We start from the raw sequence: 26,916 nt of genomic DNA on the forward strand, positions 1-26,916 counted from the left end.
GATTTGGATCCTTAATAAGTTATTTAATGAATCTTAGCAGATTAGGGAAAAAAATGATTTCTCAAGGAAATTTCTTTTGTCCGCACTTGTTTTGAATCTTGGCCAGCAAAATGTATCATGTCTCGAATCCTCAGCCGTGCCACCCAGTTATCCTGAAAGGTCGGTGCGAAGCGAATGCAGATGACGTGGATGTTCGGGCCTTGCATGCTTCAAATCCCAAAGTACATCCACGCACAGGGTCACGCGAGAGTCGACGCTGCCCATATAAGGTCGCGTCATTTCCGCCCTGCGTTGCACACGGAGATGCAGAGGCGATGATTCAGCACTCGCTGGGCAGTCAGTGCCAAGAGCGACCGAAGCGAAGCCCCTCGTATTACCCCAAGAAGCCAGGCACAAGTTGAAAGACCTGCAGCTCTCCTATGCGAGGGCGACAAGCCTTCTTTTGGCGCTCCCTAATCCTTTCTTGCCTTAATTGGCCGTGCAGGCTACGAACTTATCGGTGCGCCAAGAGCCCTAAATATAGGCGTGCACATCTGCCCCTTCTCCCCGAAAGTGGCCTCCGCCGTATGCAGAAACTGCCAGGTACTGGCGACGGTAACCTTCGTAATCGTATTCGCGCAAAAGATAGCAACATTCAGCCACTGAAATGTCAAGCCGGCTCACAGGAGTCGATTGGTGGAGACGGTGGATCGTCGTGTAGGTCGCGTGCCGCGGTCACGACTGCGAAGTAAAGACAGTCGTGGTCCATAAGAGGGAAGAAGTTAAACGACAACTATTGTGTCTCACTGCTAAACCAAGGTGGGCGGGTCATCAGTGGACCTTTTCGTTGTGCGTTGTGTTACAAACTATGTGGCTTATAGCCGAAAAGTGGGGCTGTGTCAAATTCAATTAGGGAGCGCGTTTCGCCAGTGTGGCTTGCGACAATTCTTTCTGTAACTTGGAATTGGAAAATTTTGACCTATAAGTACGTCTCCGCTAATTCCTCAACACTCTTCGTCGTTTCCGGTGTCTTAGTTTATTGCTGAGTTGCAGTTGAGAAACTCGGCCCATCAACGAAAGGATCCTACAGCTTAGATAAGAATACCACGCCAACAAAACCGACTTAGGGTGGCGACCAGCGCAACGTAGTGAAAGAACGCCACCCAGCGCCCAGGGTTCTCTCATGTGCATTCATCACAACACGTACACGGTTATCTTCTGACAGCAAGCATCAACGTTGCTCTTTGTCCCTCATATCGCGGAAAGCTCGTACGCTCTGCTCGTTGCAAAGAATCCGCGAGAAACAGCTGCGCATTAGCATTTCAACTGATGCAAGTTCGCATAATGCAAGTACATTTGGTAAGCTCGCTCTCTGTAGGAAGCCCGACGCCACGTTCAGCTGCAAGTACACGAGGCTGTCTCAAGTACACCAGAAAAAAAAAATATTTATTTGCAGATCCCACGTACTGTGGGAATCGGAAGTTGTGCGAAGCATTTTGTAGGTAGCTGGCTATGGCGTCAACCATGCGGTGCTTTGACTCTTGGATTCTATCGATCAGTTTGAGCTCATTGTGAACCTCGGACATGCTGAGGGTGAGAGAGAGAGCTCTCCTAGCTGCTCGATCATTGGTTGAACACGTTCCCCTTCCTTTGCGCCCAGTATAGTATCATAGTAGCACGCCATCCTCGAGCTGCTCGAGGATAAACCTCTGAGGAAAGCAGTCTTGAGTTCTTTTTTGAAGAAGCTGCGGCTCTTTGTTAGCGTCGCTGTAATGACGCTGCCATGCTGGAGTTCGGCGCTGCGTTGTCGTGCTCAAGACTCCATGTGCAACACGAAAGAGAAGGCCTCGGTGCTTGATTAAACGGCCTGGTGAACACGAAAATGGCCGTGAAATTCGGATGCGAGCTTGGGGAGGAAGGGGGAAGAGGCGCGCCGCTGTCCGGCGATCGGAAATCAACGCTCGTGAGAAACTTGCTTTTGACTCGCTCTTCGTACGAAGGCACCCGTCACCCGGTGTTCCGCAGCCGAGATGCCCGGATCTTCCTATATACGCACGTAACCTGGCTCGAGCGCAGTTAGTAGGCGAGAATCGGATGACGACGATGCAGCGACCGCGACGGCATCGCGAACACGAGCCTCTACCCGATGGCTCCGGTTGGTGTATATAGGCACCTCCAGCACCGCGGCGTAGGAGGCTATAGACAGACACACTCGAAACGCTTCAAGTTCGCAAATAATGTTTCGCATTAAAAACGTTCCAACCATGACTGTGCTATTGTTGCCATTTAGCGCCTGTGGAACATCTTCGTATTTATTCGCAGCTATTCACCTTGATAAATTAAGCACGCGTGACCGCGTTCAAGTCGCTCTCGCGCCATCGTCTTCAAATCTCCCCGAAGAGCGGTTCGGCGCGCGGCCGTTTCCACCGTCACTGCGTAGGTGGTGTCAGTGACTGTAAAGACATGCCACAGAGTCATTACCGTCTCCTATTTAAATTGTTCAACCCCGCTATTTCCTTGCTTTAAGTGCAGCCGCCGGAGGGACTAGAATTTCTAGTGGATGCCAATGTTCCCATCAATCTCTTCTTCGCAAACATATATAGAACAGAAAAACGGGAAAAAGAGAAGCCCAACAAAATCAACACAGTCCGTCCTTCGCAGCCGCTAACTTAAGAGGACTTTTTTTTCTTTTTTTAGTTGCGGAATAGTTTTCGCCGATAGAAGAAGAAAACGAAACGGCGTCAGCAGATAGGTTGCGCCATTACTCTAGCCACCCTAACTGCACTAAGGAACAACCATCAAATTGACCGTTGTGACGAAGGCGCTCGTCGAGCGATGGACTGCGAGGCTTGAGCTACTTGTCCCCCGAATTATTATAAGCATGAAGAGGAGGGGCTGTCCTTGCTATACATGGTGGTTGCTCAGAAGGGTGCCGGTAATACAAGTAAGGCAAATCCAGCCTAGCCAGCTGCAGCAATACTGTGCTTCGCTATGAGACAAGCCTCGTTCAGAGATGCGCCTCCGACCGGCACAACCTAGGGCGAAAACAAATTGGTGGCGATCCCGCAGAGCACCGACCTGTGACCAAGGAGAGGATCTCCAGCAGTTCGTCGCATCCCGCGACCTCCTCGGGTCCGGAGAGTGCGGCCCACCCGGAGGGCCAGCTGAGTGGACTAGGCTTATGTTGCGGCTCCATGATGATGATGACCTTGATATGTTTGGCGCATACCCACTTGCGGGGATTGGCCAAGAGTCGGGCAGACTTTACATAAGTGTTGAGGTAATAAATTTATAAATATATAATTTTGATTAATAAATTAAAGCGACGAAAGTTCAAAACGATTCAGTAGACAGACATCCAATCAAAAAGAAAAAAAAGTGTATATAATATAAATGAGGCCATAAAGGAGGAATGAAACGAATAATACGGTCAGCAATGAAATCGGTTTGATTCAATAATGAATTTTTATAAGGCGATACGCACATTCCTGCGTGAGTGCCCAAGCACAGGCGCTCTGAAAGACAGCAGTAGCGGAGTGTTCAATTGCAGGCCCAGCTGTCGCACTGTAATTTCCTATGTCATTTTTTTCAGGGAGTAGAAACGCCGGCATTCCAGTAAGTAGTGTTCAATCTTTTCTAATGAGTTGTAAAAATGGCACAAAGGGGGAATTGCCAGACCAGATCGCTGCATGTATAAATTTAGAGGTAGGACTCGACAACGCAGCCTCGTTAATGTCACTTCCTATGTCTGGTTTTGCGAAATTTCCTGCTCGAAGGGAATTGTAAGTGTTGTATAGTTCCGAGGATGATGCTAGATTTGATTTTGATGTTGAAAGAATGTATTTTCTAAACCTGACAGACGTGATAAAACCCGTCGTTGAAAGAAGGGTAAGCACCGAGCCATAGCACGAGACGCGCTCTATAGCTGGCTGTAAGCAATGATGATGACTGCTTATGATGCCGCGCCTCCAACTGAAAACTGATGCTGTGGATCTAACACGTAGGCTTCCATTGCAGAACGACGGTGCTTTCTTCGCTTAAAGGTTCACGTACATCGACACATTAATATTGCGATATTCACAATGAACAGTAATTAAAACCGGGCACCTCAAGCAGTTGGGAGTCTGTGAATCCCTAAAGACTCTTATTCGCGGACTCCGACCGCCAAAGGAGAGTTTGGAGTATAGCAGCGCAGTTTTTCACGCTGCGCGTGTTGGTTTTGTGACTTTCAACGCCGTAACAGCGCACAGGAGACAGGGGCGGTCCATGCTCGGTGGCATCGACTGTGGGGATGGCCGAACGGTCGGAACGATAAGTGGCGCCACGCCCTTGCGTGTCTCAACAACATCGTCATCTTTTCTCGAACGTTCGAAAAGCACCACCACCACGGAGAGGACGTCCTTGGGAAGTTGCGTTCCACTAGGTTGGCACTAAACTCGAAGAAGCCCGAGCTATCCTCGAATATACATTCAGGGCCTGAGGCGCATTTTGGGCGGGATGAACTTTCAGCGACAGTTTATCCCTAAGTGTGCTGCGCTCCAAGCACTCTCAACAGCACTGTTAAAGATGGCAATATAATGCTTTTCGCGAGTTGACCCGAGCTTTAGTAGCCACAGCCGAATTGGGAGTTTGTTGTCCAAACTGACGTGAGCGACCTGTGACTTGTGGCGGTGCTACGTGTGAACACGACGGCGTTCTTCGACATTTGCCAGCCTTTGCCATAGTTTTTGCTCTCCGAAAGTTCCACAGTTATGTAGATGTAGTACCATTTGTTGTAAAGGCTGAATACACGGAGCTCGCCGGGCTTAAGCAATTGCGTGACCCCCCAGGCCACCTCGCGCGCTGGGCATTGACACTGCACTGCTACATTTTTGTTGTGCGCTATCAGAAAGAATTTTAACTTGATGGCGGATGCTTTGCCGCGCGCTCCCTTTTCGACGTCTGCCACTTATGTCCACCACTCCCTTGATCACTCGCACCAAGTGCATAGAATCTTTAGACTTTGTCTCCCATGGACCGATCGAAGCGAACCCCAAACTCGCACCAAGTAGAACCCGGGGCCTATGCCTCCCAGATCGAGTGGAGCGAAGCTGGGGACGTATTGTGCGACGACCACTTTCGGCGACAGTATCGCCGTAAGGCGCGCGCTGTTTGACTGCTTGAGCAAAATCGGATGAGCCGATTGGCTGGTTAAGCACTGCGTCACGCGAAGGCGATAGTATCGCCGAAATTATCGTCGCAGGATACGTCCCCTGGACCCGCACTCAGCAGAGACAGCCCAGAGCCTTTGTCTCCCATGGCTCCTCGAAAGGCGCGAGCAGCAACTCGCATTCCGTGGAAACCGAGGTCATTGCCTCCCACGGCTCGAACAACGCGTCTCTATTTTATTTTATGGAGTTACTGTTACCACAGGACTCCTATCATGATATAAATACTGCTAATTTTTTTATCAGCCATTCCATTCATTTTTCTAATCGGCTTTCTGGCTCGTAAAGAATTCTGGCAATAAAAGTTTACGGGCGACCACCTTTCAGATATCTGCATAATTTACTGCGCTAAGTCTAATAAATCACGAAGATTGATTCTGGTCGTATTATGACGAAAACGAACACAATGCCATTGTTAGAATGAATGAGTGCTCATATTGGTGCCTTAATAGATGCGGTTTTAAATTGATAATGGCGCTGGATGGAGTGAAAAATTATTACATAACAGACATATAGTGCTGCATCGTCTGAAATTATTTTATTTTTGTACGATAAATGAAGTTCATGCGATTTCATTCAAATAATCATTATTCTACATTTACTTTAAGACATAACAATGACGCGAAAAGTTACTCGTACATAAGAGAATATCAGCCTAAAACCTGAAGACGAAAGCACGGCACCATAGCTACCATATTTTTGGTTTGTAGCGCGAAGTGGCACACACACCGACTAGAGGAAGGCAGGACGAGTGCTGACTCTCAGCTAAATGTTTATTGAAACTATCAACATATATATAAGTGATTGCAAATACCGCAGCATACGAACATGACAAGGTCTAAAGACTATCAGTTAAACATGTCAACAGGGAGGCAAAAGAAGAAACAATTATTATGGCGTTAGGTATGCGTCCCTTTAGTACCTTGTAACACTGGTATTTTTATTTATTTTTTTATTTTTCAAATACTGTTGGGGCCGTCTTTGGTTATTGATTTCACGATATAATAAACAATCGTCTGCAAATAACCGGATGGTTATGTCATTACTTATGTGATGAGCAATATCATTTATGTAAACTAGAAAAAGAAGTGGTCCTAAAACCGATCCCTGTGGAACGCCTGAGGTTATTTTTGATTGGCTAGATTTGTTACCATTTATTTCAACGTATTGTGTCCGATCTGTAAGATATGAGCGGATCCACATAACATCATAATTTATATTCATTTCCACCAGTTTGTTAATTAATTCGTTATGTACGACCAGATCGAACGCCTTCGAGTAATCTAAAAATATAGCGTCGACCTGCTTTCTATTGTTCAAGGAAGCTGAAAAATCGTTGATAGTTTCTATCAACTGTGTGACAGTCGAAAGTTTCTGCCGAAATCCGTGCTGGTTGGGAAAAAAAGCTCTCTTGTCTTCAAGGTAGGTGTAGATTGCCTTTGAAACTATGTGTTCAAGTAGTTTGCAGCATATACACACGTGAGTGAAATTGGCCGATAGTTTCCAATATGTTGCCTTTCACCAGACTTGTGAACCGGAACCACCTTTGCGACTAGCCAGTCATCTGGGACCCGTTTTTGTGTTAGTGAAGAATTAAAAATGATCTCTAGATAGTGAGCTACCCATTCCGCATTTGGTATGCCGTCTGGACCTACAGATTTCTTATCGTTAATTTTAAGCAAAAGAGCTACAATGCCTTCATGCGAAACTTGAATATTAGGCATTGGTGATGTGTACGGGGATTCTAGTGAGAAGTGAGAAAGACCATCTGCAGAAATATCAGTAAAGACACATTGAAAAAAATCATTAAAACATACTGCCATACGCGAGTTGTCCGACACAATTTCACCATTAGCGATAATGCCACTTGGACCTTCGTTATTATGCGACAAATGGCGCCAAAAACGGTGCGGATCGTGCTTCATAAAATTAGTTAATGTCACGTCATAGTAATTTGTTTTAGCAGCAGCCATATTTGTGCGCAACATAGAGCTTAGCGCCGAAATTGTATTATGATCTTTTTTTTTTACTTCTGCCTCTCACGGTTAATTTTCCGCTTTAAATGTATAATTTCGCGCGTTATCCACGGGTTCTGTTTATAGTTTATCAGATTCTACTCAAGTGCGGGAAAGCTTACATTAGACAGAGCTGAAGGTGCCTCAATACCAGACTAAAAGGACATAAACAATCACTTAATAACCCTAATGCTTCCCATCTAGCGTCGCATTGTTTCAATTGTGGTTGTAAACCTTCGTTTGAAGACACTAAAGTCCTTTCAAGACACAAATGCCAAACCACAGGCGAAATAATTGAGGCATTTGACATTAAAAGATTAGGAGAGACTTGTGTTAGTCAAGCATCAATATCTCTGTTAGAAAGCGAACTTCAATATCTTCTGAGTACGTGTGTCAATCTCAAGTAGTGCCTTTGTTGTTTGGTTTTTATGGCTTCCCTACCTCTTCATGTCCTTAAATGATAGTCTTTAGACATTGTCGTTCGTATGCTGCGTTATCTGCAATCGCTTGTAAATATTTTGATAGTTTCAATAAAGATTTTGTTGAGAGTTAGCGCTCGTCCTGTCTTCTTCTAGTCTGTGTGTGTGTCACTTCGCGCTACAAACCAAGAATATGTTACCGTACCAACTCGCCCAAATTTCCATCCTTCTGCAACATCGCTACCGCTTGTAGAATTATACAGCGACAAAATAACATGAATCAAATTATGCTCGTCGAACGAAGACTAATGCACTATAGTCAACAAAACCATGACAACATTCTTCTGCAAAAAAGTTGCAAATGCTAGATCAGTTCAAAGTCTCTAATTCGAAGTACAGCATACATAGCAGCGACATATTCATAGGGCATTCATCCCACTTTAGTACTTGCTATTAACGCTATAGAATCAGCATTACCGCAGCGCAAAGAGAAAATCCCCCGGAAACTCGACAACATAATTAAAATAGTGATGATACATCTCACTAACTGCAGCTCGGGGAACGAAACACACGTGTAATTAAAGCCACACCACCCCACTCTATACAGCAGCAATTCGATATGTACTAGGGCGAATCAGAAAGTCTTTGCCCCTATTTTTTATTAGCCAAAATAAGGTACATACAGGTATAGAAATGTATACGTACTATTATACGTACCTTACACTATTTTCCCATATAGTCCCCACACCGGTTCAGACATTTGTCCCATCGCAGCACTAAATTGGAGATGCCCCTGTGGTAGAATTAGTTCGGCTGAGTGTGGAACCATCGTCGAACTTCACGGCCTTTTGCAAACTCGCAACACCACCAATTGACACTTCTCAAGGCGAGACACATTTCCCCATACGAGGACTGCATTCCCGTGTGGATTTAGATGGGCGTTCGTCCCTTGCTCCATAGAAAACGAATCACACTTCGTTTGCTCGTACGCCGTGGACGCAAAGTTGGTTCTTTATTCTATGGTGGACGTGTGATGGATGGATGTTATGAACGTCCCCTTTGGAACGGGGCGGTGGGTTGCACAACCAAGCTCTTGCTAATAGACTGCCTAATGTGTTACCTAGGTTAAAAAAGAAAAAAAAGAAGAAAAAAACCCTATGAACTCCCACAACCAAGTTTTCTGATCCCCTATTGCGAACTTTGCTTTTGTACGTCTCCGTTTTTCGTCGTTTCCCTACTTTTCTTCCGCCAATCTTCCAATCGCCTCTTACTAATCTCTATTGCGGACATGTTTACTTTTCCCCTGCTCTCGCTGAACTCAAGGGCTTCAAGGAGGCCAGTGGTTCCTAAATCGACCGCTGGCTAGACTTCTTCACATTCTAATAAAACATGCTCCATCGTTTCCCTAGCTTTACCGCTGCAAGCACATGCTTCTTCTTCCTTCTTATATCTCGCGTTATAGGTGCCTGTTTTAAGGCATCCCGATCTCGCTTCGACAAGTAATGAGCTTCTTTTTGAGTTATCATAAATTGTTTCTTTCCTGATTTAGTTTTTTCCTCTTAAGTAAATACTCATGGCAGGTTTCTTTTCCATCGCCGCCACGCATGAGATTATTTCAGCCTCTCTGACTTTTCGTTTGACGTTCTTTGTTGCTGTGTTGCCCACCCTACAGGCCGTATACTTGCTGGTAAACTTCCTAGTTCTTTTCTTCCACTGTGTATCAATGCTTTTCCTGTACAGATACCTCAACACTCTCCCAGCCCATTTACTTTCTTCCACATTCCTCAGTCGTTCTTCATAATCAATTTCTTCAACAACGAACAGCAGCGCCGTGCTGCGGAGCTGCCGGCAGATGAGTCCCGGCCGGTCCATTCTCAAAAGTCCACCGCTGAGAATGGATATGTTGACTTCGCATTTACAGTCATAATTTGGCTAAAAAATAGGGGGAATGACCCTGATTCGCCCTCGTATATGGAATTTGACCGAAATTTGAAGAGTACACAAAGATCACGAAAATAATGTAAATCATCGTTGACGTACGCCCAAACGATATATTTATGCTCTTCCTCAAAAGTGACAATCAGAGAGGGTATTCCAAAATAGACATCGAAGCTTTATTACAAATAAAAACGTAAAAATGTCAGTTTATGTACTAGACTATGTAGAAGCAATACTCAAACAAAATTTATGACCAGATAACTAGAATGTCAGCTTGGTATATATTTAGGCAGCTCTATTAAAAAGTCCGGTTGAAGTGGCGAATAGCAAGCTATAGCGTTACCGCCCAAACTACAACCTCCGTCGTCCACGATTTCAGTTGGCGAAGCGATTGATAACATTTTAACAGTCAGCAGAGATGTCTCTTTACATGCGTATGCAGCAAGGTCAGGCCAGTCAGGCGAGTTTCACTAATCTGTGGTTACAGCAATGTTTTTAAGCGACGTAGTGTGGAGAAAGACCTTTCGGCGCTAGCAACGCTGACAGGGAGAGTAGCCAGTGTCTGCAGATGTGTTTTGATCGAAGCGAAGATGTCACCGTTGCACATGTAGATCGCTTCAACAGCAGTCGAAGGGACGTCCGGTCTTTCAGCGCTTTAATTCGCACTTCCATTTTTCCTGACATAGCCGCGGTCGGCTTCAGTAGCCCTTGCAGTTATCGGGGCATGCCTTCCAACGAGTGAGCTTGGTTTGGTTTAGCTTGATGCATATGGGCATGGCTCTACCCACTACTGGGATCGACCATGAATCGGGCGGCAGTAGGTAAAAAAAGGAAGAAAACTTAAAAGGAATTTTATGGTTTAAGAATGAGATGATACATGAATACTAATCGTTAATATCAATTTTCAGGCTATATTACTTTAAATTTGAAGTTAATATTTTTGTTTTCATGTTGAGAAAAAATTCACCGACGATTACGATACTCCCTAACGCGAAATTTGAGCGCAGCTTTATACGTGTTTTCATTTCCCCATATTTTGCTGGCGTGGATAGTCTGTCTCGTGCGGCACATTGCAAACGGAGCGAAGCGTGGCACGACTGCCTTGCTATTCGGTAGATCGCGAGAGGCAACGCATGGGTGATGCATCGGCGCGATTCACAGCAGTCGCCGCAGACAGACCTCCGCTCATACAGTGCTTTGTTCCCATGTATGGTATCGGTGGACGCGCTCGCAGCATGCCATCGGTGAACAGACAACGACGCGCTACTCTGGCGCCATTTCGTAGCGGTCGTCGCCGCAGAGCCCGTCTTGTGCGGTACTACGCTTTTCTTCTCACGCTTTCACCATACCCCCATCCGCTTTCCGCCTCTCCGCTTTCCTCCTCTCGCCTCCTCACTCTCACCGATTTTTTTTCATTCCCCGCTGCGCTCCGCGTTCGCTCTCATCTTTCGTAGTGCTCGTTCGTTCGGTCACGCCGTAGGACAACACCGACGCTCGCCGCAGGAACGGGCGCCTAGCTAAGAGCTGCGCTCTTAAAAAGCTATAAAATTAACATGAACATGTTAATTAACTATGACATCACATACATTCCTATTGCAGTATCCCAGTGCTGACGCACCCACCGTGGTGGCGTAGTGGCTAAGGCGTTGTGCTGCTAAGCCCGAGGGCACGGTATCGAATCACGGCCATGGCGGCCGCATTTCGACGGGGCTGATCGAGATGCAGAAACGCCCATGTACCGCACGTGCATTAGGTGCACGTTAAAGAACCCCAGGTTGTCAAAATTAACCTGGAGTCCCCCACTACGGCGTGCCTCATAATCAAACAGTGGTTCTGGCACGTAAAACCCAAGAATTTTTTTTAATTACCGACGCCACAAGAGGCAGTATCACAGGAAGCGTAATGACCAATACAACTTGGCGAAGGGGATCTTGCAGACGTCGTTTTCTTTGCACGTCGAACCGACGACATTCTATAAGGAAATGCTTTGTAGTTTCCGGTTCATTACAATAATAATATTTAGGGGAATGAACCAACCAGGCCCACGGGAATAAAAATTAAGCATTGGTGTACCGCTGGGCAATCTCCGTTACTACTTTTGCCTCCTGCAGTGCAGTGCAGAGGCCGCATACTTCAAAAGTTTATTTGTTAAATCTCGATTCTTTAAACACATTATCCAGTAGTGGCATGTATAACGACATCCTGTAGAAGACCTCTGGATCGAGCGCTAGAGTGTTAGACCTGTGGGTCTGTTTCTTCGTGATCGCGCCGCAATCGTGGCGCAGTAAATACTCACTTGAAGCTTCATACAAAGTATTTGATTATTTGACTGAAAGTACTGCAGCAGTGTAGCCTGCTTTTTATTGGCAGCCCTGTGCTTAAGGTCATCCACCAGCGCGACGGCTTGCTCGTAGAGAGGCGTGAATACCTCTTGGCAGTTTTTTCTCCGCGCATTTAGAGCTGCTACGGTGTCGGTCAACGCTGTTTGCACATCGACGCACTCGTTCTGGTAGAAGCCGCTCAATGGGAGCGTGTGCGCCAGTAGGTTCGAGAGGCAAACTATCGCCATTTTAAACTCGTCATCGCTAACTGCAGCGACGCGGAGCGTCCGTGCTTTTGCAGCGCTTTGCAATTCTCTCTAATTGGCGAAGGCGTCAAGAGCTTAGCCACGGAGCCAAGTGAGTCTCAAAACTGGATGACACTGTTGTGTCGTTCGACTCATCTCGTCTCACACAGGCCTTTAAGTTGGTGGCCAAGTGTGCTTTTCAGGACAATATTTCGTTTTGCTGACGCGGCGAAGGACATTTTTAAAAATGTTCATTTCATTCATTTTTACCTTCACGACCTTTAGGCATTACAGCATTTATTATCTTTTTCATAATCTATACTGCGTTCCTGACGGCTTGAACATGCAATGATTTGGATAAATACGAGTGCGTGGTTAAAGCATGGGAAGTGAACTGCATTTCGTGCACCTCGCGCTTAATTTTAGACAAGGCGATACATAGCTCTCATGCGCACAATGACGCTGAAGCCATCTGTCACTATGCCAACGCGCCCGCCGAGGTTGAGTTCTAGGACCTTCAGCATTTTTAGAACCCGTTGACCGAGTACCTTCTCTGTCAGGATGCATGGGCTCTGTTACGTTGGCGTCGACAGCATCTCTGTCACTGCGCTGGTCGACGAATTGGACGAAGTCTTCTCTTACCATGTTCTTGTGTACGTACCGCAGGACAAGTCTTAGCTGCGACGTGTGAGATACATCAGTTGTTTCAGCTAACATGATGCTGTGGACGCGCCTCATGCACCCACTGAGTAAGTGTAGCAAGAACCTCGTCTCCACAGCACTTGATCAGTCTGTTCTGGGCCGCCTTGCTGATGAACGTGGATGATTTGCTGACAAGGTGGTTCTGAAGCTCAGTGTCATCGCTTGATATTCGAAAGCGCCGAACGTCGTGGAAATTCCTCCCATTCGAAGTCAATGAGGCCTCGTTTAACCACTCATAAAGTGTTACGTCGTCCCGGTGTCTACAAAATGGTATATTTTGGCACCCAAGAAAGGTGATCGACTTTATGACTGGAAACGGGCGGTTTCGGTTGACGTTCACTTGATGTAGATGCTGAATGCAAAGTTGGTTGGCCACATCTTTTTCAGGTGCGCGGACACATATGCGAGCAAGTCCTCCCCATCTTGCATTGCTTTTTGGTGGTATTTGTTCACTTCATGTACAGGAAGATCCCCATCTTTACCCAGAAGAGTTGCAAAGAACGTGAGTGGCTTGGTGACCAGTCTTTAAAGGGGAGAATTTTTCTGGTAGCCTCCCATTGTACCTGTTATGAACAAAGCGCAGTACCTGCAGTACAGGCTTCTGCAAGAATCGGAGAGCACAAGCCACCTGAACTTGCTTAAGTGTGACTGACTTACGTATCGTTTGTCACCTTTGCCGTTTTTGCTGTGAACCGTGTGAGCATTGAAAACTAATTATTCGGAGGGAACCAGTACGTTTCCAACAAATGCCGCTTAGTGTAGTCATCGACTTGTCCGCCAACAAACTTTCCGATGTCGCAATGAGCTGGTACTAACAAAGTGACGGACGTCCTCGAGCAGTCGCTCAAGAATATCACGTCCAATCTTTAGATTTGATCTTCGGTATTTTGGTTACAAGCAGGGTGGGAACATTTTACTTGTAGAGGTGGCGATATGCTACATGATACCGCCCAGGAGGAACACAGATGTTCGTGTTTCTCTCGTCCAATGGCACCGTTGAGAAGATTGCTGATGAGGAGGCTTGTTCGGTGCCTACGACTGCAATTTGTACGCTTTTCTTGGAATCAGGAGTGAAGAACTAATCGATCTTTTGGAATCTCGTTCTATTCATTCCTCAGGTAAAGCTTTAGTGCTGCCAAAAAAAATGGTTGACGAATACTTTCGGTGTATAATCACGAGCCGCAATTGCGAGTTTCGTGTTTTAAATGCGCGGCTTAACGGCACGAGCACTCGTGATGGGGAAACACTAAATATACTGGATCACGTTTGTGCAAACTGAGGTACGCGTTATTGGTGCCATAAAGCACATAGTGTTTGTATTTCATGCCCTTTAAACAAGCATATATACAGGGTGTTCCCTGTATATGCAAATGTCAAAAATATGCAAATGTCACGTGGCTGGACAGAACCAAAGTAATATTGTTTGCCGTAGCTTGGAGGTACTCAGACTATTCTTTTCATTCCGCCTAATTAGATAATTAGTATTAATTAATCAACTTCTCAAACATTGTAATATGATTAAAAGTCTCAATGAGAAAATTGTAGCAACATGAAGAATGAATGAATGTGTATTGTTTAGTGGCGCAAGGGCCAGGGATGGCCAAAGAGCGCCATGACTAATTATGTGTTGTTAAGCGCTGATTTGTGAGTTTCGATGGTGGGATGTAACATGGCTGTAAAGTGGCCTAAAATCAATGCGTATCATAGAAACGTAAAATGATATATAGTATAAAATTATGATAGTGACATATGTAGTTGTCTATGGGTATAGTACGCTTGATAAGTGATCATGACGCTAAAATGCAAGAACCTGGAAATAGCTCCTATGCCTCCGGAAGGCCTTTGAGCCCAAAGGCTGGGAGGCAGGCGCTTTCTATTAATGCAGTTACCGCAGCAGAAACCTCAGTTAAGAGGCTGTGCTACGGATTTCCTGGTGATATAACATGAAAACTACGTACATCTTTTAAAAATTCGAACAACGACTGATATTTAAAAAAAAGGTTCTATACCTATGAACATTTGAGGATGAAGTGGAATTCGCTGCCGATGTGGGAATGGAAAATGCTTTTTCCTATTTGTGTCTAGTTCCCTGCATTGTATCAGGAAGTGAAGCACGGTAAGTGGCTCACCACATGAAGAGCTCCTGATACAACTTTCTGTTGCTCAATATGGACTACATAAAAGTGTTTTTTCGAGCATGAGAGCCCACGAATCCGATACTAAACGAAACTTTCTACAGCTAGATGGCTATGCAGCATCGTTTAGGGTTCTGCAAAGCGTTCTCGAATGGACCAGTGTGTTTGTGTAAGATGAAAAAACCACCTTCTTAAAGGCGCGGAGGCGCATGCACCCGGAAAAGTCGCGAAATAGCTTTTGAAGGCCCCATGGGTGTGTAGTGGACAGTACTCATAGAGCCCCGCAATGGAGGAAGAGACTGGACTAGCGCCCTCAGGCATATAGGCTCGACGATTGAAGCCGTGACATCGACGCAGTAACGCACCTCATAAATAAATGGCAATTCTTTGTGGGCCTTCTGTTCCTACAAGTTGGTGACCTCCGACTTGATACCACAAAAAAACTGTATACGTCTACCAAGTTTCTGCACGACGTCATGGAACCGTACGGCGAACAACGACGCCCCGAAGAAAACGGAACGTCTTCCGTCGCCACACTCAAACTTCCCGAATTCTGGCTCTCGGACTGTGAACCTTGGTTTGTTCACATCGAGACGCAGTTTCGCCGTCACCGAGCCACGTCTCAGGCGGCCAAGTACGACAACGTCGCGAGTGCGCTTAACCCGACCGCTGCAGTTTTGGTCCGCGAGCTTTTGCTAGCTTCTCCGCCCGATGATCTGTACGACATCCTTAATCGGGAGTTACTACGGCGCACCACCGACTCTGAGTCACGACTGATTCAACAGTTCCTTTCATCGGGGGAGCTTGGTGACAGAAAACCAACTGAGCTGCTTCGCCGCATGACACAACTCCTGGGAACCAGTCCATCATCAGCAGACTCGAAAATCCTTCGGGAGCTCTTCTTACAGAGTCTACCGAACCAGGTACGCATGATTTTATGTGCCTTACCTACTACGACATCTGTCGAGGCCGTAGCGACGATGGCAGACCAGATTATGGATTCTTTCCATCCTGTGATATCCGCTGTTGACCGTTGTAATGCACCCGTGCGACACAACTCCAGTTACAGCAGCACTTTGATGAACCCGAAAGTTCAAGCACGCACCTTGCTGTGCAAGTAGAGGAACTAACCGGTTGGCTGCCTTACGCTTTCGTGGGAATAACCATCAGCAGTGGCATCGCTCGCATGACCAAAACGTGTCACGTTCTCCGTATCTCTTTATTTGTTGGTATCGCGCCAGATATGGCACTCGCGCACGTCAACGTCGTCCGCCTTGCAACTTTCCTGGAAACAGTCGGGCCAGTCACTGACGACGGCTAGTGCTACTGGACCTATATCAAGCCGTCTCTTCTACGTCACCTAACGTGTCACGAAAGTTCGCTATCTTGTAGATACTGGTGCGGAAATTTGAGTAATTCCCCCTACTATTCAAGGCCGCAGAAGACATCGCCATGACACGTCTTTTCTCACTGCCGTCAACGGTTCCAACATTAAAGGGTATGGCCAGAAATCTGTCAATCTTGACCTTGGTCTGCGACGCCCCTTTCGATGGCTATTCACTGTCGCCGACGTCCGCGGGCCGATCATCGGCGCTGTCTTTCTGTGGAAGTTTAACCTTCGCGTCGACCTTCGCCATTGCCGCCTTCGACTCCTCAGCAAACCTGTCCGTACAAGGTATGACCACGTCTGCACCACCTTTGCGTCTCGTACAAGTACACACCCAGGTACCGAAACCGTGGTCCACCATCCTGCTGGAATTTGCTGAACTGTTCGAACCACCCTTACCAGATCGTCCAATAGTGCACAACGTCACGCATCGCATTGTGACTAAAGAACCACTAGTATACGCCCGACCTCGCCGCTTAGCACCAGACCATATTCGAACACATGCTCGAGTTGCGCTTCGCTCGTCCTTACGCTAGCCCTTGGTCATCTGCTTTACACATGGTGCCCAAGAAGACAGGTGATTGGTGGCCGTGTGGCGATTGCCGCGCCTTAAACAAAGTGACGATTCCCGATAGGTACCCTATGCCCCACATCCACGATTTGACCGCATCGCTTCATGGTTGCTGCATATTTAGCAAAGTGGATCTAGTAAAAACCTACCACCAGATTCCTGTAGAGCCTTCCGACACTCCTAAAACCGCAATCATTACCCCTTTTGACATGTTTGAATACGTGTGCATGCCATTCGGCCTCCGTATACTGCCGCTCAAACATTTCAAACATGTCAGCGGTTCGTCGATTAGGTACTCGTGGCCTGACTTGTTGCTTCGTCTATTTAGACGGCATTCTTGTATTCAGTCGCTCTACTGTGGAACAGAAATCTGACCAACGTAAGGTGTTTGAACGCCTCCGTCAATATGGCCTGGTTGTAATCATTAGAAGAGTGAGTTTGGAGTTGCTTCTCTCGATTTCCTGGGCCATCGAGTAGACGAGCATGGCATCCAACCCGTCCCATCCTGCGTCCCAGCCATTCAAGATTTTCCACGTTCGTCTTCCACCAAGCAATTACGGGCATTTCTGGGCCTCATCAATTACTATCGCCGTTTCATTCCTCGTTGTGCTTCAATTTTGCAGCCTCTGCACATTCTACTCTCTGGTACAACACGAGCTAGCATGCCTATATCATGGACTAATGCTGTTGAATCTGCTTTTACCTCTGCCAAGAACGCCCTTGCTACCACTACTCTACTGGCACTCCCGCAACCAAGCTCTTCAACGTCCGTTATGGTAGACGCCTCTGACATAGCTGTTGGCACCGTGTTTCAACAGCTGGTTGGCAAGACATCGCAGCCTACATCTTATTTTCAAAGAAGCTGACACCGCACTAAATCCGCTACAGCCATTTCGGTCGCGAATTGCTAGGACTCGAAATCGCAGTCCGTCACTTCCGTCACAACCTCGAAGGGCATCAGTTCTTTTTTCTCACTGACCACAAACTGCTTATTTATGCTATTACCTCCAACAGTTCCTCGCACACTCGCCGCGAAATTCGCCAGCTTGCATATATCTCCGAATTCACTACTGACATTTGCCATATCAGTTGTGGTGATAATCCCGCTGCCGACGCTCTGTCACGGATTCGTAAATGCAAGCCGAGTAAATTGTTCCGGCATTGACTTCGTCCGCCTCGCTACCACTCAACGCACAGACGATGAACTTCAAACACTACGGACTGCCAACGATTCTTCGCGCTTCGAAGATATCTTGCTGCCTGGCTGCAACGTCACAGTGATATGCGACATGTCTACGGGTCCTCCTCGACCGTACGTTCCACAACAATTTCGGCAGCAAATTTTTGACGTATACTACACTCATCGCACCCTGGAGTACGCGCTACACAATGTCTCGTCACCTCCCGCTATCTGTGGCCGCGTATGAACGTTGACGTCCGTTGCTGGACTCGGGCATGCATTGTTAAGAACGGCCCGCTGACGTGCAAGTTTTGCCAACCAGTTGCGACCGCGGGCGTCAACTTTTCCTGGAGCGTCGCCGCAAACCTCTAGCCACGGCGTGACTAAGTCGACTGTGTGTCGAGAACAATAAGCGCGTCCTCAACTCTCCGTCGCTGGAGACGAGTTCGACGAAGCAGGCTTTGTGCCTGCACTCGCCACCGCCGCCCTGGTCTGCGATGGGATTGAGCCCCCAATCCTAACAGCATACAGTACCAGCGCGCCAAAGTCAGTGGACACACCATGAGCGCGCATGGTCATTTTCTACCACCAGACGTTCGTTTCGACCACGTTCACATCGATATCGTTGGTCCGCTACCACCGTCCTCGAACCAACGATACATACTCACTTGTATCGACCGCTTCACACGTTGGCCTGAAGCAATGCCACTCTCTCACATTACTGCAGAGTCTGTAGCTCAGGCCATCTTAAATACCTGGATTTCTCGGTACGGCGTACCACACGCCATAACGACAGACATAGGAAGACAATTTGACTCGTCCCTCTTTGAAGCTCTCTCCCGTCTTCTGGGTGTAACGCACATACAAACGACAGCTTATCACAATGACATGGTAGAACGCTTCCACCGCCAACTGAAATCAGCACTTCGTGCCCATGACTCCATGATTCGATGGACAGAGCGCCTGCCTTTGGTTCTACAAGGTCTTCGCCCAGCTCTGAAAGCAAATGCACAGTGTTGCTCAGCAGAATTCGTTTTCGGCACGACACTTCGCGTACCCGGTGAGTTCTTCACCTTGGAACCGTCATCTGCTGACCTACAATCCTTGCACCGACCGCCTCGCATTGCAGTGGTCACTGTTATACCACCGCCGCTTCGTAACGACCGCAGAAATGTTTGCTTGAGCCCATCTTTACTTCATAGCAGTCACGTATTTATCCGTCACGACGCTACTCGCGTTACCTTACAAGCTCCTTACGACGGTCCCTTCAAAGTCCTCAAGCGTGACGCCAAGTTTTTCACACTTCTTGTCAGCGGACGCGAAGAGACAATTTCGATCGACCGCTTGAAGCCAGCTCATCTAGACTCTGACAGTGCCATCTCCACATCTTAAACCACTCAACGGCACTGCTTTCATCGCCAATGGGAAGCCATGTAGTCGACAGCACTCATAGAGCCCCGCGATGGAGAAAGAAGAGACTGGACTAGCGCCATCAGGCATATAGGCTCGATCATGGTAGCCGCGACATCAACGCAGTCACCTGATAAATATTCCAACAAAACGCAAGAGAATGGCCCGCAATAACCCTTGGATCACTCGGGACATACTGCAGCTAAAGCGCCGCTTAAAACGCTTGTCACGCCCCAATAGTTGTGTCGATCGTTCTGTGCTACCGTCAATGCGTACCGAACTTGGGAAAAAAATAAAAGACTCAAAGTACCATTTTTTCAATGTTAAACTACACTATTTTTTATCTAACGCCCCAAGACAGTTTTGGATGCACATAACCGAGAAAAAGAACCCGGTCACCAAAATCAGATTGAATGATACCGAGACCAGTGACAACGAGAATATTGCGGAAGCGTTCAACGAGTACTTTGCTTCGGTATTTCTACGCGGTACTGAAGACGATAGCCTAGAATTTTCAGGTTCTGGCTGCGAACTTCCCGACCTTTTTATTTCCGAAGAAGGTATTCTTTCGTCCCTATTAAACATAGACATAAAGAAATCTGCTGGTCCTGATGACATACCAAATAATTTTCTTTTTAGATATGCGGAGTGGTGCGCAAAGTATCTGTACATAATATTTAACGAAAGTCTAAAGCAAGGTGTCCTTCCTAACGATTGGAAAGCAGCAAAGATAATTCCCATCCATAAGTCCGGAGATAAACTCAGTATTACTAATTACAGACCCGTCTCGCTTCTCTGCACCGCTAGTAAGGTGATGGAGCACTATGTTTTTAAGCACCTGAGCAGCTTTCTGGAAAACAATAATTTCTTTTCGGAAAAACAGCATGGATTTCGGCGTGGCCTATCTACAGTTACTCAGCTTCTACATATTACCAATGAAGTCATGGCAGCGCTGGACTGCGGCGGGCAAATAGATGTGCTTTTCCTTGATTTTCAGAAAGCATTTGACCGTGTTTGTCACCAAAGGCTAAAGCTCAAGCTACAATGTGCGCTGAAAAATGAACAAATTCTTCGCTGGCCTGACTCTTATTTAACTAATCGAACACAATATGTCCGTATAGGAAACTCATTTTCTTCACCTGCTCCCGTACTTTCCGGTGTACCGCAAGGTTCAGTACTTGGACCTCTTCTCTTTTTGATTTATCTGAATGACTTGTCCTTTGATTCCCCGGTACGATGCCGGTTCTTCGCTGATGATTGTATTGTGTACCACAACATTCAATCACCCCATGATCAGACTGCTATACAGGATTACCTTAATGCAATCGATAATTGGTGTCAATCCTGGCGTATGAACTTAAATGCCTCAAAATGTACTCAAATGATGATTACAAGAAAGAAAGCACCATCAATTTGTACATATAAAATCAATAATGTAGCAATTAGGACGGTTGACAAATTTAAGTATCTGGGTGTAGTTATTGACTCGAAGTTAACCTGGAACGCTCATGTCCAATACGTCGTTTCGGCGTCGCTAAGGAAGCTATGGCTAATTAAACACCGGCTCAAACATTGCACTAGTAGGACTAAACTCGCTGCCTACACGACACTCATTAGACCACTGCTTGAACATGCCGATGCTGTCTGGGATCCCCACACAAAGACCGGTGTCAACAACATTGAAAGCGTGCAAAAGAAAGCCCTTAGATTTATTTATAATATTTATAATAGACGAGTCTCGATCACTGATCTCAGAACACGGTCTGGCCTCCCATCGCTAGAATTTCGGCGTAGACTGCATCGCCTACAAACTTTGTTTAATATCGTTAATAAACAAACAAAAATGGATCCCGACATATACATCAATTTTAATAAAACAAGAGAAACCAGACGCAAGCACAGCAAAACGATTGTGATGCCACCGACTAAAACTACTGCTTATCGCTTCTCGTTTTTTCCTCGAACTATAGCAGAGTGGAATGCTCTACCGCAAGAAGTCGCTTGTATGCCCTCGGTTGAATCATTTGTGTCTGCCGTACAATCTTTGCGATGAAGCGTGTTCGTTTTAGAATCACCATTTTCCTATTTATGTAAATTTGTGCATGCTGCCTTTCCCGATGCAATAGTCTGTATATTTAAGCATTTTTTTTATGGTTCCTTGTAACCCATGTTTTTGTTATTTCGACTTGCAGTGCCGACTTTGTATACACTCACTCCTGCCTGGACTGCCAAGAGGCAGTTGGCAGTATCTAATAAATAAATAAATAAATAAATAAATAAATAAATAAATAAAATAAATGGCAATTCTTTGTGGGCCTCCTGTTCCTACACGTGAAAAACAGCACATAATAAACACGGACTAGGGAAGAACAAAGAACGAGCGCTGTCCTGTGTTTCTCCCTTGTCCATGTCTATTTTGCGCTGTTTTTCACCCATGGATTCGTACTGACTAGCTCGCATTCATACCCTTTTCAGTCCCTTTGAAGGATACGCGTGCGCTGCCCGAACTCGGAGAGCATGGAAGGGTTCCAGCCATTCGGGATGCGCGCAGCTGCTTACTGCTGCTAACGACCGCGTCAGGTAGCGCTTGCAACTCGACCCATATCATATCGGGTGCGATGCGCAGTGTACTGCCTCAGCTTCACACTTAAAACTGGAAGCGGCGTGGGTTTCAAGAAGGCTTCGTCAGCATTTGATGCTGAAGAAGGCTCCTTGAAACTGCTTTGCTGCCAGATTCGAAATTTAAGTCTCGTATCTGGCACCCTCGTGCCTGCTCTCCTAAGCTCACGTGTTAGGTGAGGTCATCGGGCAAAAAAAAAAGTGTTCCACATCCACCCGCCATGGCTCTAAGTGGCGCTGGCTAACATCTTCTAGGGCTAGATCGAGTACACATACTAAGTTAATGGATCGTTTGATGGTCGTCGCTGTAGCACCGTTGGTAGTGCATCGCACGCGTAATGGGTTCGGACCCTACCGGCGACAAGTTATTTTTTCGTCCACTTTCATTTCCCCTTTTCCCCTTCATTATTTTCTACATTTCAATTTCAAACCCAGCTATTTCCCCTATGATTTCCTTGCATTCATTGCCTACTGGCTTTATATGGTCGTATTTTGGTAGTTATCATTCAACAATTTGTTTACAACATTTTTGCGGGGGGCGGAATAGAGTAACACAGCAGTGTGTCAGTATTCGGTGGTCAGGATTCGGTGGGGAATTGCTGGAAGCATTTACAAAGCTAACGTACGCACTTAATTTCTGTAGCATATAGCATGGTGGCAGGTTGAGTTGTAGCGAAAGTCTAAGACATTAATCGATATGGTGAGGAATCCTTTTGGCATGGCTGTCTCAGTAACAGAGCTGGAAAACTCGTTACCACGAAATGAAAAATTGGGAGGCTCCTCATGCACACCTGAACGAGAGGCACGCAAAAGCATAGGCCGAGCTCCTCGTTTTGTCCCTATGTGTGAATCACTTGCGTTTTACTCTGTTGTTTGTCTTAGTCATTGTTCCTGTTATGTCTACTCATTATGGTCTAGTGCTAAGCCCCATATAGAGCGACCACCTACTGTAGCGTTTTCTCGCCGCCTCGACATTGAAACGGCGCCCAGCTTATTCCTCAGACCTACTACTTCATAGTAGTAGGCCTCTTATTATTATTTTTTATTTAGAAAATACTGCAGGCCTTATAGTGGCCCTTGCAGGAGGGGCAGAAGTACAGGAAAAAACAACAACAAGGAAATGCAAGAGTACGTGAGTAGAAAAACAAAAAGAACAAGAATTGATTACAATGGAATGATTGCCGGAAAATAAAAAATAACAATTTCAGAAACGCTGCACCAAATCAAGATAAAAACGAAGCAAATAACATTTTTCAGCTGTCGCATGTTCAGCTGTCAACACATTCAATGCTTTCAGTGTTAATAAGAAGCGATATGGGCAAGTTATTCCATTCGGTTATTTAAACAAAGAATATCTAAAAGGTGTTGGTCCTGGTACAATACGGAGTTAATGACTTGGGATGCCGGTGCCTTGTTAATCGCACTGTTAGCGGTTGTGTGTATTGCTGCGGATTAAGAGATAGCTGATTATTCTGAAGCAGATAGAGTAACTTAATCCTTTGACTTTTCCTTCACAATTTTAGTGTTTGTATATTATTCATTTTAATTAAGTTTGAGGGAGATTCAGTTGGACGGTATTTAGAAAATATAAAGCGTACAGCTTTTCGCTGATTTTTTTTTTTCTAATGCATCGATGTTGCGTTTCGTGAACGGGTCCCAAACAATTACCGCATGTTCTAGTTTAGGCCTTATAATTCAGTTGTAAGCCAACAGCTTGGTTTCCTGAGGTGCCATTTTTAATTTATGCCTGAGCAGACCAAGTTTTCTTAAAGCTGAAGCACATGTAGTAGATATATGCTTGTTCCAGGAAAGATCATGCGTTATGATAACCCCCATGTATCTATATTCCTCGACTTCGGATAAGGGCTGAGATGCAAGGTCATAAGTAAACGGTAAAGGGTGCTTCTTTTTTTAGTAATTCTCATAGAAACTGTTTTATTAGTGTTGAGGTCCATGTTCCACTGCTGGTAGAATTTAAGAGGACTTCATCTTCGTGGCATTCAATTTAATTAAATAAAACACAATCATCAGCAAATAATCTTAATTGAACGGGGTGAGCACTTACTTCTACAATATCATTAATATATATTAAAAATAACAATTGACCAAGCACGCTGCCTTGAGGAACACCGGAAGTAACTGGCACTTCATCTGAAGGGCAGTCGCTTATGCTGACGAATTGTGTGCGCTTAGTTAAGTATGCAGAGGTCCAGCTAATTAAGTATGGCGGCAATTTTATGATTTCGAGCTTCTTAATTAGTTTATGGTGACAAACACGATCAAATGCTTTTCTGTAATCCAGTAATATAACACCAATCTGACCAGCTTTACCAAGAATGCTAGCAAAGCTGTGGATGACTGAAGCCAACTGAGTGATGGTGGAAAACACCTTCCTAAAGCCATGCTGTACCGGTGCAAGGATGCTGTTGTCACTTAAGAATTCTTTTATCTGGTTAGCTATAATATCTTCCAATAGGTTGCAGCAAGATAAAGTAAGTGAAATCGGTCGATAGTTCTTTATTAATGTCGCTTCGCCATTCTTAAGCAGCGGTACAACCCGAGCCGATCGCCAATCTTTGGGAAGGGTGGCGGAAGATAAAGATACACTAAAAATGCGCACTAGAAAGCGTGCAATCATCTCTGCATAGCGGCGCAAAAAGGCATTTGGGATGTTATCCGGTTCTGGTGATGACTTCGTTTTTAAATTTAGCAGCATATAAACCACACCAGGCGTCGACACAACAGCAGGGTCAACATAACAAGGGGTACGGCTGAAGGGCACATGGTTCGAGACACTTGAAAATACGTTGTGAAAAAATTGATTGAAATGTTCCGCTATACATCGCTTCTCAGTAACAGTTACGCCGTTGTGCACAATGCGCTCAATGGGTCTCTTTGTGCTAGCTAGATGGCTCCAGAATTTTTCTGGTGCACTGCGCATAAAGCTAGGCAGGGTATATTGAAAATACCGTTGCTTGGCCTTGAATACAGCCTGATTCAAGGCCTCTTGAATGTTCTGGAGTTCAGTGCAATCCTCGTTATTTGGCTATCCTCGTTATTTATTCTGTCTCATTTCCTCAACTAGTTACCAAAACGTTAAGCCCCTACGTCCCGACCCCATTGCAAACACCCAACTGACCAGCCGCGACAGTTCAGGGGTGTATGGCGTTGCGATGGGGCGCTACGATATTCAAATGGGGGCGGAAATGCACGAAGGCTCGTCTATCGCGCATGCCAGTTATTGGTGCACGCTAAAAAAAAAAAACCCAGGGGGTCGAAATTAATCTGGAGTCTCCTACTACAGCGTGCCTCATAATCAGATCGTGGTTTTGGCACGTAGAACGTCAAAATTGGATGTAAACATTATCCGCACTGACCCACGCAGAGAAAGCGCAACCAAACGACGCGACCGATCATAACCGGCATGCCTCACCTGATCCCATGCGATCGGACGCCGCCAAGCAAGACCCGGCGCACACGATCACGCGGTCCAAACCGTCTCGCCCGACGCACGTGGCGATCAGGATGAGGCGCTAGCGGCGAAGTGGTCACCGGATCCGGCGATCCTTCCAGCGAGTGCCTCTCTCACCCCTCCTTCACCGGCGCGGGCATCATCTCACCTTCCCTCAGCTCCCCGCCAATCCAGTACGCGCGCCATCTCCATTCCTGTCCCCTCGAGGAGGAGGGAAAGGTTCTGGGGGACTATCGTGGCCGAGGTCCGGCTCCCTTCCTGTATGATGATTTTGCATTTAAATAATTCACAGAAACAACGGAAGGTGATCGTCAAAGGTGAAGCTTTCCTTTCGTGGCCACAGTAGCAGGTCGACGAGCCGCTCCATTGTCTGAGTTATGGGGACGTTTTCTCTGATGATCTCTTTCGCTCACTCTCGTTCACTTGAAACAGAGCCTACCAACTGGGGTACATATGACGCTGTACGCTGATGGCATCTGCATATGGAGTGCGTCACGATCTCGTTAACTCAGCAGAGACTACAGCGAGCGCTTTTCAACATGTTCATCGCATTTTACATCGCGGGGGCTACATCTATCACCAGAAGAGAGTGTTGTTATGACCTTTACTCGCAAGCACATAGATGGCTACCCACTGATACTTGGTGGTCGAGCCCTTCCCTACGTTTACGGACAAAGCGCTTTCTCGGTGTCCTGATCGATGGTAACCCCTTCTAGACACCAGAAGTGAAAATATTACGCAGCGAATCCCAAATTTTTAGATTTATTGCTGGACCCCGGCGGTGTCGCGACTGCTGGTCGATGGCGATGCTTCATAATGCTTATGTTGTTGACCTCTTTCGCTATAGCCTTTCTATCCTGCAGCGACTGCCCCCAACTAATAAGAAAAGCTCGGAAGCGGCACGTAGCAATAGCCTGCGTGCTTGTCTCGGTCTTCCGAAGGAGTCGTCTTGTATAGGGACAGTAGCTGAGGCTCACTGTTTAAGTCTTGACCTGCTACGAATTCAGGAAACGACCGGCATACATATAATCCACGTGGTCCAAAACAATAATAATTTCTTGAGTAATATAAAAACTCAAAACAATTCCGGATTTGGGCAAGCTGTTGGCTAAATTCGACTTACTATCCTTAAACAGGCACCACAGATCATGCCACTACAATTTCCTCCGAGGATGCTGTCTCCTCTACACATTCCCAAGTACAGTCGGCGTCACACTTGTGTAGAGCGTGGGAACGGAGGCTGCCGGGGCACTCAGGAGCCAGCTAGCGACGTCTAACGGTAGTTGATGGCCCCAACCAGCACCTACCGTTAGACG

The sequence above is a fragment of the Dermacentor variabilis genome, chromosome 1 (genome assembly GCF_050947875.1).
Source record: "Dermacentor variabilis isolate Ectoservices chromosome 1, ASM5094787v1, whole genome shotgun sequence".
In the NCBI taxonomy this organism is placed as follows: Eukaryota; Metazoa; Arthropoda; class Arachnida; order Ixodida; family Ixodidae; genus Dermacentor; species Dermacentor variabilis.